Raw genomic sequence first — 16,838 nt, forward strand, 5'->3', positions numbered from 1 at the left:
CTGTACATGTATGTTTGACGTTGTGGGCAAAATGTTTATTATCATCCATAGACTGTTAAATCTAGGTCTTTTCGTAGCTAAACGAGTTATATATTAGAAATGGAAGGACAACTGTCCTCTCATGCCCAATATGTGGATGTCAAATATGGAATTGGCCAACGATATGGAAGTACTGTATGCTACCCTCTCCCAGCGGGGTGTCATCCCAAAGACAAATAGGCTGCTCTTAAGGACTATATAATGTTCGAAAACTGACTGATACACAACATGACCAAAGGACTGACTCTGTGGCAGATTGAGAATAGATATGGCTTAACCACTGATATACAATGTAATCAGGCACCATGTAATGTATATGCCTTGCCTCCTGATGCTTTATTTTTGTACTGTTTGTTCAACCACCTAAGTGCTGAAATAAAAAAAGAATTCAAAAAATGCCATGCCACCTCTGCCTGCATGGACTTTGCATCACAGCAACTGTCAGAGATGCATATGTGACATTTGAGCCTGCTCTGTGCCATGGCAGAACTGGCTCTCTAACTGTTAGGAGACTGGCTACAGCAAGTCATGTGTACAATCATTTTACCAAGGCGCATTTATGAATGAGGGCTCTGTGTCATTTAATCGACAGCCGTTTTTTCGACGGGTGGTTTTACGAAGAGTTTTGCCGAAAAAACTCATCAAATTTTTGTCCAATACATTTTTGGGGGGTTACTCCCCTCCCCCTCCTCTACCAATTTTCTGTTTTCCCCATCCCTTAATATGCCCTCCCCATTCCCCCCCCAAAAAATGTTGATGAGTGTTTTCGGCAAAAACCATTCGTAAAAACACCAGTCGAAAAAACGGGTGTCGGGTGTCGATGAAAGGACGTAGTACCATGAATGAGGGGGTCTGACCCCCTTTTACCCCTATACACCTTCGCCAATTACATGTACTCATTACACAGACAGCCTTAGAATCATTAGCAGCATTTAATTTAAATAAGAATAAAAAAAGCCAGGGCTTTCACACCTTTGCAGATGACAATCCGTCACATCAAAACATACATGACAACATCTTTGCCACAGCTGGGAGGGAGGTTTTGTAACAGAGCTCGGGAGAATTGAATGTTCCCATTGGATTGAATGGGGGTTAGAAATATTTTAGGAGGGAGAAGGTAAAATAGAGCGCAATTTGTGATGAAATAATTGAGAGACTCCCGACTATGTCGGGAGGGTTTGCATGCAAGTAAATGTGGAATAATATCAACTATTCTAGCTGGATATGGGAGAATCTCGGTGTTAGTACATCAAAATGTGGAGTTTATCGGCATGCACGAAATTGTAGGCCACAGAAACATAACTCAATGAAGTTAACTCCAGATAAGATACTAAAGGCCTGGGTAAGCCAGTCTGCCTGCTCTGTACAGGCAAACCTGACGACCTATCTGCCCCCTTGTGCATACAGCACATTGGCCACCGAAAGAAAGCCAAAATATGAATTAGGTAACAATGTCATGTGCAGCCCACTTTAATTGCAAAGTGCGAACTTTTCAGCTGACTAAAGTCAAGAAACGAACTCATCATGTTGTGATGTTTCTCGCAGTTTCTGTGTTGTGCATGCGCCCAGCACCGGGCAGCGTGGGCCACATGCAGCTCACTACAGTGGGAATAGGTTGTGCTGCCAAGCTTGATCAAAGTGGGGGCCTGTGCCCCCCTGCCCTTCCATGGGAACACCACTAACTATAGTTAATATGTTCACCAGTGGATAAAGTGGGGTGCTACATTGAGGGGGGGCGTGGCCAAAGTATGTGTGTATTTAGGCCACACCCCAAATGAGAGCCCCCCCCACTCGCCAATGCAGGGTAGAGGGGTTGGTGAAAGGCTGGGGCACACCAAAGGTGTAATACCAGTGTGCCCCTCTCTCACACGCACCAGGCAGCCCTTTCATTCAAGGTGCCGCGTGGATAACAACCACAGGCTCCTTGAATGAAAGGGCTGCCTGCTGCGTGATGACTACTCTGAAACAGGGACCTGTCTCTCCGTCTGTTTTCCTGTAAAGAGTCATCACTCCTCATGAAGCCTCATTTAAAAGGCCTCATGCTGCATGATGACACCTGCAGGCAGTCCGTGTAACTGTGCAACGCTTCGGCTACAGGACTGCCTGAGGAGCCCTTTCTTGAGACTGCCGAGGCGTGGCCCAGGCTAACACCGGCCCACTTAAAGCCCTGATGATCACCCATATAGTATACACCTCCTCAATTACGTGCAGTCATTACACAACAGAACGTGATTTATGCTGCAGTGAAGAGCACTCCGTTTATAGTCGGGAGTTCTGCCCTGGGGGCAATAAAAAGTGGCATAATTAAAAGTTCAGAGTTAAATAGATAATGTATTGTGCGAGCACATATTAGAAACATGCGGATTTTGCTATGGTAATTTCTTTGCGGTATTTTCTTCAACAAGTATACACCAGTAAACCATCTGTGAGCAAATTCGTAGACGTGGCTGGGACGTTTGGATGCTTTCATGAGAGCTCCAGGGGGCGGTAGAGGGATGAATGTTTACGTTAGAGCTGCAGAATAATGTGCATAATGTTCTGATTTCACTTTCAAAATGTCAGCAGCATGCAAACAGATTTTTAGAAGTAAAAAAAAACTTTGCTGCATTGGCCGGGAATCGAACCCGGGCCTCCCGCGTGGCAGGCGAGAATTCTACCACTGAACCACCAATGCTTGCATGTTGACCCCTGTGGGAAAAAGTGCAGTTGAGCACAATTCACGAATGCCAAAGGACCGGATAGAGCAACAGGAAAGCAATGCACTTTCAATTTCAAAAGCAGGGAGCAGGCAGAGAGCTCACATTCTGGTGAAATCTTCATTCATACTTTGCTACGTCCTTTTTTTAAGTTTTACTCTCTGCCTTACTGTAGTTCGCACGGAAATAAGAGAAACCTTGTCAACCACTTCAATTCCTTCAAACTCATTATTGCTTACAACATTAATATGTCCGGTCAGATTCATGGGTAAGACTTTTAGAAAATATTATTCAATAATAAAATCAAATTTCTCATTTCATTGTAAATTGAATACATTCATTAATGCTCATATCTTCTATTTCACAATGATATCATTGCCTCTAGACAAAAGATTATTCTTCATGAATTCTGCAAAGAAACTAGAAAAGCGGATGCCATTAACACCAAAAACAAGTTAACTCAGCCCAATAATTCTCAGTTCTCACCATACATTGATTCGAAGTGCACGGTTCTTGGCGCAAGCATAATGAGTTTAGATGAAATTAATCAACACCAATGACTTTTCTTTGTATACCAATCAACACCCACACGTGTTTCGAGTCTTAGGGAGAGGTTGCACTATTCAGTGTATTTCACTTTTGATAAACTTTTTATTTCGCTATCGGTATATCTGTAAGTATTGGTATAGTCGCAGTTATTAGATCATCCCTCCCCCGTCTTTGTCAAGGTGTTTGCTGTTGTGTGATTAAACCTAAGGAAGATAGAAGCCCTTTATCTACAAAGTGCTGCTGGCGGTCACCTGCTGGCCAACAAACTGCCACCAAGGCCAGCCGCCCTGCCGCGACTCCTAGCAAGGAAAGGGGAAGCTAGACCCGGCCAGGACCGCTGTCTCATCGAGTAAACAGCTCCCGCCTGAAAGAGGAAGAGACCGAGGGCAGCCTCCTGCTGCCTTGGGAAGACCACCATGTTCGACTGCCATCTGCCAATGTAACTGTCTCTCATTTCGGACCTACAGGCCCATACCGTGTGATCACGGTCCTGCCGGTCCCTGCTGGTCTGGGCCCCCCAGATCAGACTGGTGCCTTGGGTCCGCCCAGGCTACCCTCCATCCAGGCAGGCACACCGGGTAATTATTGCCCCAACTGGTTAGGAAAGACACCTGCAGTAAAACTATCTTGTTCATATTATCTAAAGTGGGGATAGTAATGCACTGCAGCACAGACATGAATGGCACTTTCTACTGGTTTTATGGAGAACTATTTGGCCCGAGGAGGAAAACAGCCAATGCCGAAATGGAGCAATGTCTAGACAGTATCCCGATCCCTCTGCTCTCCAGAGAAGCCAGTGCCCTATTCAAAAGTCCCATGACGCAAGAAGAAATCAAAACAGCAATCTGCGAGGTGCCCAATGGTAATGCACCCAGGTCAGATGGGCTATGCCAGAATTTTATGAAGAATTTCCGGACCTCCTACCCCATATCTATTACAGCTTTGGGAGGAGTCCCTTTCAAAAGGGACATTACCCGAATCAATGCGAGAACTCATAATAATCTTGCTTTTATAACTTAATAAGCCTGCGCGGGATTGCGTCTTCTGCCGTCCACTATCTCTTATCAAGGTGGACGTTAAAAGGTACGCCAAAATAATACCAACTAGGCTTCTACCCTTCTAATGCACCTGGACCAGTCGGGATGACTCTAAATCTGCAAAGACTATTCAACATGTTGATCTGAGTGGACCCAGAGGTGCATGAAGTGGCTGTTTCTCTAGACATGCAGAAAGTATTTGACTCTGTGTCCTGGCAATTCCTCTTCAAAGTCCTAGAGAAATATGGTTTTGGCCCTGATTTTTCCATCTTGGATTAGATTGTTATGAACAAAGCCATTCGCCAGGCGGAGATCGAATGACATACTCTCCTCAATTCTCCATTTAGCTAAGTGTACGAGGCAAGGCAGCCCTCGTTCCCCACTACTATTCGCATTGGTGGTGGAACTGCTGGCAGACATCATTAGCGATCATTTCCAAGATAAGGGCATCAAACTGGGGGGCACTCCTGAAATGATATTGCTTTGCGCTGATGCTATTCAATTACTTGTGAGGAATCCGGGCAGGGCATATAGCCCATGATCCTGACCCAAGTGGTGACTGATTTCAGTAAATACTCAAGACTCTGCATTAGTAGAGCTAAATCCAAAGTGTTTCCATTAAGCTCCAAAACCAAGAGACCCGCCAACATGGCTGGCATCAAATGGTCCGACACCCCATTTAAATACTTCGGTACCCTATTTCCACATTCAAACATTGGAATCTTTGACGGTATCCATGGAGCATATATAATACAACTGCGGCGGAACTTGGCGAGATGGAGCAAATCACCAATGTCGCTAATGGGTAGAATTTCAGCCTGAAGGTTATCGTCCTTCCCAAGCTGCTATATTTGTTCGGTAAGATATTGTTATGGCGAGGCAGAGACTTTTTCACTGAATGGGTGTGCCTGTGCACCGATTTTGTGTTGACACCCGGCCCAATTACAATGCAATGAGCAGTCTTAGCGCTGCGGTATGAGTCTGGTAGCCTTGCGGCTACACATTTTGAATTATACTACTTGCTTGCACAGAATCAGTTTGCAGCATACTGGTTCGGGACTGATATGGCACATCCCCATGTTAAACTAGAAACCGTGACTGCTAGTGATGCCAATCTACAAACTCTTCTGCTTGTTGACTGCTATAAATGGGACAATCCAGTAGACTCAGTGGGATCCACACTTCCTGCGTGGAGGAAACTGTTCCGGCAGGTGGAGATTGCCGCCCCTTACGATAAACAATCCTGCCCTAAGCCCCATCATGGACTGCAGGATCATCACAGACTGGCTGGAAGCACAGTTTCACACGCTGGGAGACATGTTTGTTGAGGGTCATTTCAAAGATTGGAATGGAGTCACGGCTCAGATCGACAGTGGGCCATTATAAATATTGCAATTTAAACGCATGCACGCATCATTTAGGTGGCATTGGCCTTCTTTCCCGTGGGAACCAGTTCCCTATCCTTGCTTGTCACACATAATGAATTCCAGGAGGTGAGGAGAGGGATATCTGCCCTATATAATCTAGTACAACAGAATACACCACAGATAGAGTCAAAAGCTAGACTCAAATGGAGTCAGGACTTGCAGATGGTGTTGAGCAATGGACAAGCATTTTGTAGACTTGCAAAAGAGTTTAAGCTCATCTACTTTAACATGGTAAATTGCCTTCATTATACCCCATCCAGAATCACATTATTCAATTCAGAATCTGAGGGCAGGTGCCCGATATGCCGGACCCCAAATGCAGACTTTTTGCATATTCTCTGGGCCTGCCCGATGCTGGGATCATATTGGTCAGAGGTGTGCAAGGTCCTAGTGGACATTACTGGCTTTCGGGTGGACGTGCTTTCCCGTACATGTATGTTTGACGTTGTGGGCAAAATGTTTATTATCATCCATAGACTGTTAAATCTAGGTCTTTTCGTAGCTAAACGAGTTATATATTAGAAATGGAAGGACAACTGTCCTCTCATGCCCAATATGTGGATGTCAAATATGGAATTGGCCAACGATATGGATATACTGTATGCTACCCTCTCCCAGCGGGGTGTCATCCCAAAGACAAATAGGCTGCTCTTAAGGACTATATAATGTTCGAAAACTGACTGATACCCAACATGACCAAAGCACTGACTCTGTGGCAGATTGAGAATAGATATGGCTTAACCACTGATATACAATGTAATCAGGCACCATGTAATGTATATGCCTTGCCTCCTGATGCTTTATTTTTGTACTGTTTGTTCAACCACCTAAGTGCTGAAATAAAAAAAGAATTCAAAAAATGCCATGCCACCTCTGCCTGCATGGACTTTGCATCACAGCAACTGTCAGAGATGCATATGTGACATTTGAGCCTGCTCTGTGCCATGGCAGAACTGGCTCTCTAACTGTTAGGAGACTGGCTACAGCAAGTCATGTGTACAATCATTTTACCAAGGCGCATTTATGAATGAGGGCTCTGTGTCATTTAATCGACAGCCGTTTTTTCGACGGGTGGTTTTACGAAGAGTTTTGCCGAAAAAACTCATCAAATTTTTGTCCAATACATTTTTGGGGGGTTACTCCCCTCCCCCTCCTCTACCAATTTTCTGTTTTCCCCATCCCTTAATATGCCCTCCCCATTCCCCCCCCAAAAAATGTTGATGAGTGTTTTCGGCAAAAACCATTCGTAAAAACACCAGTCGAAAAAACGGGTGTCGGGTGTCGATGAAAGGACGTAGTACCATGAATGAGGGGGTCTGACCCCCTTTTACCCCTATACACCTTCGCCAATTACATGTACTCATTACACAGACAGCCTTAGAATCATTAGCAGCATTTAATTTAAATAAGAATAAAAAAAGCCAGGGCTTTCACACCTTTGCAGATGACAATCCGTCACATCAAAACATACATGACAACATCTTTGCCACAGCTGGGAGGGAGGTTTTGTAACAGAGCTCGGGAGAATTGAATGTTCCCATTGGATTGAATGGGGGTTAGAAATATTTTAGGAGGGAGAAGGTAAAATAGAGCGCAATTTGTGATGAAATAATTGAGAGACTCCCGACTATGTCGGGAGGGTTTGCATGCAAGTAAATGTGGAATAATATCAACTATTCTAGCTGGATATGGGAGAATCTCGGTGTTAGTACATCAAAATGTGGAGTTTATCGGCATGCACGAAATTGTAGGCCACAGAAACATAACTCAATGAAGTTAACTCCAGATAAGATACTAAAGGCCTGGGTAAGCCAGTCTGCCTGCTCTGTACAGGCAAACCTGACGACCTATCTGCCCCCTTGTGCATACAGCACATTGGCCACCGAAAGAAAGCCAAAATATGAATTAGGTAACAATGTCATGTGCAGCCCACTTTAATTGCAAAGTGCGAACTTTTCAGCTGACTAAAGTCAAGAAACGAACTCATCATGTTGTGATGTTTCTCGCAGTTTCTGTGTTGTGCATGCGCCCAGCACCGGGCAGCGTGGGCCACATGCAGCTCACTACAGTGGGAATAGGTTGTGCTGCCAAGCTTGATCAAAGTGGGGGCCTGTGCCCCCCTGCCCTTCCATGGGAACACCACTAACTATAGTTAATATGTTCACCAGTGGATAAAGTGGGGTGCTACATTGAGGGGGGGTGTTGCCAAAGTATGTGTGTATTTAGGCCACACCCCAAATGAGAGCCCCCCCCCACTCGCCAATGCAGGGTAGAGGGGTTGGTGAAAGGCTGGGGCACACCAAAGGTGTAATACCAGTGTGCCCCTCTCTCACACGCACCAGGCAGCCCTTTCATTCAAGGTGCCGCGTGGATAACAACCACAGGCTCCTTGAATGAAAGGGCTGCCTGCTGCGTGATGACTACTCTGAAACAGTAACCAGTCTCTCCGTTTGTTTTCCTGTAAAGAGTCATCACTCCTCATGAAGCCTCATTTAAAAGGCCTCATGCTGCATGATGACACCTGCAGGCAGTCTGTGTAACTGTGCAACGCTTCGGCTACAGGACTGCCTGAGGAGCCCTTTCTTGAGACTGCCGAGGCGTGGCCCAGGCTAACACCGGCCCACTTAAAGCCCTGATGATCACCCATATAGTATACACCTCCTCAATTACGTGCAGTCATTACACAACAGAACGTGATTTATGCTGCAGTGAAGAGCACTCCGTTTATAGTCGGGAGTTCTGCCCTGTGGGCAATAAAAAGTGGCATAATTAAAAGTTCAGAGTTAAATAGATAATGTATTGTGCGAGCACATATTAGAAACATGCGGATTTTGCTATGGTAATTTCTTTGCGGTATTTTCTTCAACAAGTATACACCAGTAAACCATCTGTGAGCAAATTCGTAGACGTGGCTGGGACGTTTGGATGCTTTCATGAAAGCTCCAGGGGGCGGTAGAGGGATGAATGTTTACGTTAGAGCTGCAGAATAATGTGCATAATGTTCTGATTTCACTTTCAAAATGTCAGCAGCATGCAAACAGATTTTTAGAAGTAAAAAAAAACTTTGCTGCATTGGCCGGGAATCGAACCCGGGCCTCCCGCGTGGCAGGCGAGAATTCTACCACTGAACCACCAATGCATGCATGTTCAAGCCTGTGGGAAAAAGTGCAGTTGAGCACAATTCACGAATGCCAAAGGACCGGATAGAGCGACAGGAAAGCAATGCACTTTCAATTTCAAAAGCAGGGAGCAGGCAGAGAGCTCACATTCTGGTGAAATCTTCATTCATACTTTGCTACGTCCTTTTTTTAAGTTTTACTCTCTGCCTTACTGTAGTTCGCACGGAAATAAGAGAAACCTTGTCAACCACTTCAATTCCTTCAAACTCATTATTGCTTACAACATTAATATGTCCGGTCAGATTCATGGGTAAGACTTTTAGAAAATATTATTCAATAATAAAATCAAATTTCTCATTTCATTGTAAATTGAATACATTCATTAATGCTCATATCTTCTATTTCACAATGATATCATTGCCTCTAGACAAAAGATTATTCTTCATGAATTCTGCAAAGAAACTAGAAAAGCGGATGCCATTAACACCAAAAACAAGTTAACTCAGCCCAATAATTCTCAGTTCTCACCATACATTGATTCGAAGTGCACGGTTCTTGGCGCAAGCATAATGAGTTTAGATGAAATTAATCAACACCAATGACTTTTCTTTGTATACCAATCAACACCCACACGTGTTTCGAGTCTTAGGGAGAGGTTGCACTATTCAGTGTATTTCACTTTTGATAAACTTTTTATTTCGCTATCGGTATATCTGTAAGTATTGGTATAGTCGCAGTTACTAGATCATCCCTCCCGCGTCTTTGTCAAGGTGTTTGCTGTTGTGTGATTAAACCTAAGGAAGATAGAGGCCCTTTATCTACAAAGTGCTGCTGGCGGTCACCTGCTGGCCAACAAACTGCCACCAAGGCCAGCCGCCCTGCCGCGACTCCTAGCAAGGAAAGGGGAAGCTAGACCCGGCCAGGACCGCTGTCTCATCGAGTAAACAGCTCCCGCCTGAAAGAGGAAGAGACCGAGGGCAGCCTCCTGCTGCCTTGGGAAGACCACCATGTTCGACTGCCATCTGCCAATGTAACTGTCTCTCATTTCGGACCTACAGGCCCATACCGTGTGATCACGGTCCTGCCGGTCCCTGCTGGTCTGGGCCCCCCAGATCAGACTGGTGCCTTGGGTCCGCCCAGGCTACCCTCCATCCAGGCAGGCACACCGGGTAATTATTGCCCCAACTGGTTAGGAAAGACACCTGCAGTAAAACTATCTTGTTCATATTATCTAAAGTGGGGATAGTAATGCACTGCAGCACAGACATGAATGGCACTTTCTACTGGTTTTATGGAGAACTATTTGGCCCGAGGAGGAAAACAGCCAATGCCGAAATGGAGCAATGTCTAGACAGTATCCCGATCCCTCTGCTCTCCAGAGAAGCCAGTGCCCTATTCAAAAGTCCCATGACGCAAGAAGAAATCAAAACAGCAATCTGCGAGGTGCCCAATGGTAATGCACCCAGGTCAGATGGGCTATGCCAGAATTTTATGAAGAATTTCCGGACCTCCTACCCCATATCTATTACAGCTTTGGGAGGAGTCCCTTTCAAAAGGGACATTACCCGAATCAATGCGAGAACTCATAATAATCTTGCTTTTATAATTTAATAAGCCTGCGCGGGATTGCGTCTTCTGCCGTCCACTATCTCTTATCAAGGTGGACGTTAAAAGGTACGCCAAAATAATACCAACTAGGCTTCTACCCTTCTAATGCACCTGGACCAGTCGGGATGACTCTAAATCTGCAAAGACTATTCAACATGTTGATCTGAGTGGACCCAGAGGTGCATGAAGTGGCTGTTTCTCTAGACATGCAGAAAGCATTTGACTCTGTGTCCTGGCAATTCCTCTTCAAAGTCCTAGAGAAATATGGTTTTGGCCCTGATTTTTCCATCTTGGATTAGATTGTTATGAACAAAGCCATTCGCCAGGCGGAGATCGAATGACATACTCTCCTCAATTCTCCATTTAGCTAAGTGTACGAGGCAAGGCAGCCCTCGTTCCCCACTACTATTCGCATTGGTGGTGGAACTGCTGGCAGACATCATTAGCGATCATTTCCAAGATAAGGGCATCAAACTGGGGGGCACTCCTGAAATGATATTGCTTTGCGCTGATGCTATTCAATTACTTGTGAGGAATCCGGGCAGGGCATATAGCCCATGATCCTGACCCAAGTGGTGACTGATTTCAGTAAATACTCAAGACTCTGCATTAGTAGAGCTAAATCCAAAGTGTTTCCATTAAGCTCCAAAACCAAGAGACCCGCCAACATGGCTGGCCTCAAATGGTCCGACACCCCATTTAAATACTTCGGTACCCTATTTCCACATTCAAACATTGGAATCTTTGACGGTATCCATGGAGCATATATAATACAACTGCAGCGGAACTTGGCGAGATGGAGCAAATCGCCAATGTCGCTAATGGGTAGAATTTCAGCCTGAAGGTTATCGTCCTTCCCAAGCTGCTATATTTGTTCGGTAAGATATTGTTATGGCGAGGCAGAGACTTTTTCACTGAATGGGTGTGCCTGTGCACCGATTTTGTGTTGACACCCGGCCCAATTACAATGCAATGAGCAGTCTTAGCGCTGCGGTATGAGTCTGGTAGCCTTGCGGCTACACATTTTGAATTATACTACTTGCTTGCACAGAATCAGTTTGCAGCATACTGGTTCGGGACTGATATGGCACATCCCCATGTTAAACTAGAAACCGTGACTGCTAGTGATGCCAATCTACAAACTCTTCTGCTTGTTGACTGCTATAAATGGGACAATCCAGTAGACTCAGTGGGATCCACACTTCCTGCGTGGAGGAAACTGTTCCGGCAGGTGGAGATTGGCGCCCCTTACGATAAACAATCCTGCCCTAAGCCCCATCATGGACTGCAGGATCATCACAGACTGGCTGGAAGCACAGTTTCACACGCTGGGAGACATGTTTGTTGAGGGTCATTTCAAAGATTGGAATGGAGTCACGGCTCAGATCGACAGTGGGCCATTATAAATATTGCAATTTAAACGCATGCACGCATCATTTAGGTCGCATTGGCCTTCTTTCCCGTGGGAACCAGTTCCCTATCCTTGCTTGTCACACATAATGAATTCCAGGAGGTGAGGAGAGGGATATCTGCCCTATATAATCTAGTACAACAGAATACACCGCAGATAGAGTCAAAAGCTAGACTCAAATGGAGTCAGGACTTGCAGATGGTGTTGAGCAATGGACAAGCATTTTGTAGACTTGCAAAAGAGTTTAAGCTCATCTACTTTAACATGGTAAATTGCCTTCATTATACCCCATCCACAATCACATTATTCAATTCAGAATCTGAGGGCAGGTGCCCGATATGCCGGACCCCAAATGCAGACTTTTTGCATATTCTCTGGGCCTGCCCGATGCTGGGATCATACTGGTCAGAGGTGTGCAAGGTCCTAGTGGACATTACTGGCTTTCGGGTGGACGTGCTTTCCTGTACATGTATGTTTGACGTTGTGGGCAAAATGTTTATTATCATCCATAGACTGTTAAATCTAGGTCTTTTCGTAGCTAAACGAGTTATATATTAGAAATGGAAGGACAACTGTCCTCTCATGCCCAATATGTGGATGTCAAATATGGAATTGGCCAACGATATGGAAGTACTGTATGCTACCCTCTCCCAGCGGGGTGTCATCCCAAAGACAAATAGGCTGCTCTTAAGGACTATATAATGTTCGAAAACTGACTGATACACAACATGACCAAAGGACTGACTCTGTGGCAGATTGAGAATAGATATGGCTTAACCACTGATATACAATGTAATCAGGCACCATGTAATGTATATGCCTTGCCTCCTGATGCTTTATTTTTGTACTGTTTGTTCAACCACCTAAGTGCTGAAATAAAAAAAGAATTCAAAAAATGCCATGCCACCTCTGCCTGCATGGACTTTGCATCACAGCAACTGTCAGAGATGCATATGTGACATTTGAGCCTGCTCTGTGCCATGGCAGAACTGGCTCTCTAACTGTTAGGAGACTGGCTACAGCAAGTCATGTGTACAATCATTTTACCAAGGCGCATTTATGAATGAGGGCTCTGTGTCATTTAATCGACAGCCGTTTTTTCGACGGGTGGTTTTACGAAGAGTTTTGCCGAAAAAACTCATCAAATTTTTGTCCAATACATTTTTGGGGGGTTACTCCCCTCCCCCTCCTCTACCAATTTTCTGTTTTCCCCATCCCTTAATATGCCCTCCCCATTCCCCCCCCAAAAAATGTTGATGAGTGTTTTCGGCAAAAACCATTCGTAAAAACACCAGTCGAAAAAACGGGTGTCGGGTGTCGATGAAAGGACGTAGTACCATGAATGAGGGGGTCTGACCCCCTTTTACCCCTATACACCTTCGCCAATTACATGTACTCATTACACAGACAGCCTTAGAATCATTAGCAGCATTTAATTTAAATAAGAATAAAAAAAGCCAGGGCTTTCACACCTTTGCAGATGACAATCCGTCACATCAAAACATACATGACAACATCTTTGCCACAGCTGGGAGGGAGGTTTTGTAACAGAGCTCGGGAGAATTGAATGTTCCCATTGGATTGAATGGGGGTTAGAAATATTTTAGGAGGGAGAAGGTAAAATAGAGCGCAATTTGTGATGAAATAATTGAGAGACTCCCGACTATGTCGGGAGGGTTTGCATGCAAGTAAATGTGGAATAATATCAACTATTCTAGCTGGATATGGGAGAATCTCGGTGTTAGTACATCAAAATGTGGAGTTTATCGGCATGCACGAAATTGTAGGCCACAGAAACATAACTCAATGAAGTTAACTCCAGATAAGATACTAAAGGCCTGGGTAAGCCAGTCTGCCTGCTCTGTACAGGCAAACCTGACGACCTATCTGCCCCCTTGTGCATACAGCACATTGGCCACCGAAAGAAAGCCAAAATATGAATTAGGTAACAATGTCATGTGCAGCCCACTTTAATTGCAAAGTGCGAACTTTTCAGCTGACTAAAGTCAAGAAACGAACTCATCATGTTGTGATGTTTCTCGCAGTTTCTGTGTTGTGCATGCGCCCAGCACCGGGCAGCGTGGGCCACATGCAGCTCACTACAGTGGGAATAGGTTGTGCTGCCAAGCTTGATCAAAGTGGGGGCCTGTGCCCCCCTGCCCTTCCATGGGAACACCACTAACTATAGTTAATATGTTCACCAGTGGATAAAGTGGGGTGCTACATTGAGGGGGGGCGTGGCCAAAGTATGTGTGTATTTAGGCCACACCCCAAATGAGAGCCCCCCCCACTCGCCAATGCAGGGTAGAGGGGTTGGTGAAAGGCTGGGGCACACCAAAGGTGTAATACCAGTGTGCCCCTCTCTCACACGCACCAGGCAGCCCTTTCATTCAAGGTGCCGCGTGGATAACAACCACAGGCTCCTTGAATGAAAGGGCTGCCTGCTGCGTGATGACTACTCTGAAACAGGGACCTGTCTCTCCGTCTGTTTTCCTGTAAAGAGTCATCACTCCTCATGAAGCCTCATTTAAAAGGCCTCATGCTGCATGATGACACCTGCAGGCAGTCCGTGTAACTGTGCAACGCTTCGGCTACAGGACTGCCTGAGGAGCCCTTTCTTGAGACTGCCGAGGCGTGGCCCAGGCTAACACCGGCCCACTTAAAGCCCTGATGATCACCCATATAGTATACACCTCCTCAATTACGTGCAGTCATTACACAACAGAACGTGATTTATGCTGCAGTGAAGAGCACTCCGTTTATAGTCGGGAGTTCTGCCCTGGGGGCAATAAAAAGTGGCATAATTAAAAGTTCAGAGTTAAATAGATAATGTATTGTGCGAGCACATATTAGAAACATGCGGATTTTGCTATGGTAATTTCTTTGCGGTATTTTCTTCAACAAGTATACACCAGTAAACCATCTGTGAGCAAATTCGTAGACGTGGCTGGGACGTTTGGATGCTTTCATGAGAGCTCCAGGGGGCGGTAGAGGGATGAATGTTTACGTTAGAGCTGCAGAATAATGTGCATAATGTTCTGATTTCACTTTCAAAATGTCAGCAGCATGCAAACAGATTTTTAGAAGTAAAAAAAAACTTTGCTGCATTGGCCGGGAATCGAACCCGGGCCTCCCGCGTGGCAGGCGAGAATTCTACCACTGAACCACCAATGCTTGCATGTTGACCCCTGTGGGAAAAAGTGCAGTTGAGCACAATTCACGAATGCCAAAGGACCGGATAGAGCAACAGGAAAGCAATGCACTTTCAATTTCAAAAGCAGGGAGCAGGCAGAGAGCTCACATTCTGGTGAAATCTTCATTCATACTTTGCTACGTCCTTTTTTTAAGTTTTACTCTCTGCCTTACTGTAGTTCGCACGGAAATAAGAGAAACCTTGTCAACCACTTCAATTCCTTCAAACTCATTATTGCTTACAACATTAATATGTCCGGTCAGATTCATGGGTAAGACTTTTAGAAAATATTATTCAATAATAAAATCAAATTTCTCATTTCATTGTAAATTGAATACATTCATTAATGCTCATATCTTCTATTTCACAATGATATCATTGCCTCTAGACAAAAGATTATTCTTCATGAATTCTGCAAAGAAACTAGAAAAGCGGATGCCATTAACACCAAAAACAAGTTAACTCAGCCCAATAATTCTCAGTTCTCACCATACATTGATTCGAAGTGCACGGTTCTTGGCGCAAGCATAATGAGTTTAGATGAAATTAATCAACACCAATGACTTTTCTTTGTATACCAATCAACACCCACACGTGTTTCGAGTCTTAGGGAGAGGTTGCACTATTCAGTGTATTTCACTTTTGATAAACTTTTTATTTCGCTATCGGTATATCTGTAAGTATTGGTATAGTCGCAGTTATTAGATCATCCCTCCCCCGTCTTTGTCAAGGTGTTTGCTGTTGTGTGATTAAACCTAAGGAAGATAGAAGCCCTTTATCTACAAAGTGCTGCTGGCGGTCACCTGCTGGCCAACAAACTGCCACCAAGGCCAGCCGCCCTGCCGCGACTCCTAGCAAGGAAAGGGGAAGCTAGACCCGGCCAGGACCGCTGTCTCATCGAGTAAACAGCTCCCGCCTGAAAGAGGAAGAGACCGAGGGCAGCCTCCTGCTGCCTTGGGAAGACCACCATGTTCGACTGCCATCTGCCAATGTAACTGTCTCTCATTTCGGACCTACAGGCCCATACCGTGTGATCACGGTCCTGCCGGTCCCTGCTGGTCTGGGCCCCCCAGATCAGACTGGTGCCTTGGGTCCGCCCAGGCTACCCTCCATCCAGGCAGGCACACCGGGTAATTATTGCCCCAACTGGTTAGGAAAGACACCTGCAGTAAAACTATCTTGTTCATATTATCTAAAGTGGGGATAGTAATGCACTGCAGCACAGACATGAATGGCACTTTCTACTGGTTTTATGGAGAACTATTTGGCCCGAGGAGGAAAACAGCCAATGCCGAAATGGAGCAATGTCTAGACAGTATCCCGATCCCTCTGCTCTCCAGAGAAGCCAGTGCCCTATTCAAAAGTCCCATGACGCAAGAAGAAATCAAAACAGCAATCTGCGAGGTGCCCAATGGTAATGCACCCAGGTCAGATGGGCTATGCCAGAATTTTATGAAGAATTTCCGGACCTCCTACCCCATATCTATTACAGCTTTGGGAGGAGTCCCTTTCAAAAGGGACATTACCCGAATCAATGCGAGAACTCATAATAATCTTGCTTTTATAACTTAATAAGCCTGCGCGGGATTGCGTCTTCTGCCGTCCACTATCTCTTATCAAGGTGGACGTTAAAAGGTACGCCAAAATAATACCAACTAGGCTTCTACCCTTCTAATGCACCTGGACCAGTCGGGATGACTCTAAATCTGCAAAGACTATTCAACATGTTGATCTGAGTGGACCCAGAGGTGCATGAAGT

At 45.2% G+C, this 16,838-nt stretch overlaps 3 non-coding genes across 3 annotated transcripts; all 3 read right to left on the minus strand.

The window, feature by feature from the left end:
• Nucleotides 1-2,642: 2,642 nt before the first annotated feature.
• Nucleotides 2,643-2,713, minus strand: TRNAG-GCC (transfer RNA glycine (anticodon GCC)). Its single transcript has one exon. It is a non-coding gene; the product is annotated as a tRNA-Gly (tRNA).
• Nucleotides 2,714-8,816: 6,103 nt separating this feature from the next.
• Nucleotides 8,817-8,887, minus strand: TRNAG-GCC (transfer RNA glycine (anticodon GCC)). Its single transcript has one exon. It is a non-coding gene; the product is annotated as a tRNA-Gly (tRNA).
• Nucleotides 8,888-14,989: 6,102 nt separating this feature from the next.
• On the minus strand, nt 14,990-15,060 carry TRNAG-GCC (transfer RNA glycine (anticodon GCC)). Its single transcript has one exon. It is a non-coding gene; the product is annotated as a tRNA-Gly (tRNA).
• Between the last annotated feature and the right edge of the window lie 1,778 nt (nt 15,061-16,838).

This window comes from Ambystoma mexicanum, chromosome 1p (genome assembly GCF_040938575.1).
Source record: "Ambystoma mexicanum isolate Mex_15411 chromosome 1p, UKY_AmexF1_1, whole genome shotgun sequence".
In the NCBI taxonomy this organism is placed as follows: domain Eukaryota; kingdom Metazoa; phylum Chordata; class Amphibia; order Caudata; family Ambystomatidae; genus Ambystoma; species Ambystoma mexicanum.